Here is a 388-nt window from a genome sequence, read left to right as displayed (position 1 = left end):
TGCATCAGATTGAGAGTCTCTCATGCAAAGTAACACGAAGTAGATATAACATCTGCATGTTAAACAGATAAGTAGCCACACGTCAAAAGGTCAACAAAAGCATAAAGTCAGCAAGCACTACACACAACAAATTGCTGGTTTTATTATGGATACAACAGAAATGATCTCCGAAGACATTGTTTCAATAGTATCCCAAGATAAGGAGGAGCCATGGGGTGATGATGAATTCGAAGAATTGGTGAAAACCCTCCCTAAAGAGAAAAACTGGTATGGAACTGATCTTTATTTCTACCAAGGATTTTGGTGTCCATCTTCTGTGTTTAGACCTATCATTTCTTTCAAGAAACATTTCCAAGCACTTGATTCTGATATTTTTCTAACAAGTATC

General features: G+C 36.9%; 1 pseudogene; it reads left to right on the top strand.

Annotated features, from left to right (window-relative positions):
* The first annotated feature begins 6 nt into the window (after positions 1-6).
* Positions 7-388, top strand: part of LOC110428899 (cytosolic sulfotransferase 15 pseudogene) — a 731-nt pseudogene continuing 349 nt past the window's right edge.

Source organism: Theobroma umbraticum, unplaced genomic scaffold (genome assembly GCF_002168275.2).
Source record: "Theobroma umbraticum cultivar Fairchild unplaced genomic scaffold, ASM216827v3 scaffold_3159.0, whole genome shotgun sequence".
NCBI classification, from domain to species: Eukaryota; Viridiplantae; Streptophyta; class Magnoliopsida; order Malvales; family Malvaceae; genus Theobroma; species Theobroma umbraticum.
The sequence above is the reverse complement of the archived record's forward strand: the minus strand, read 5'-3'. Positions and strand labels throughout refer to the sequence as shown.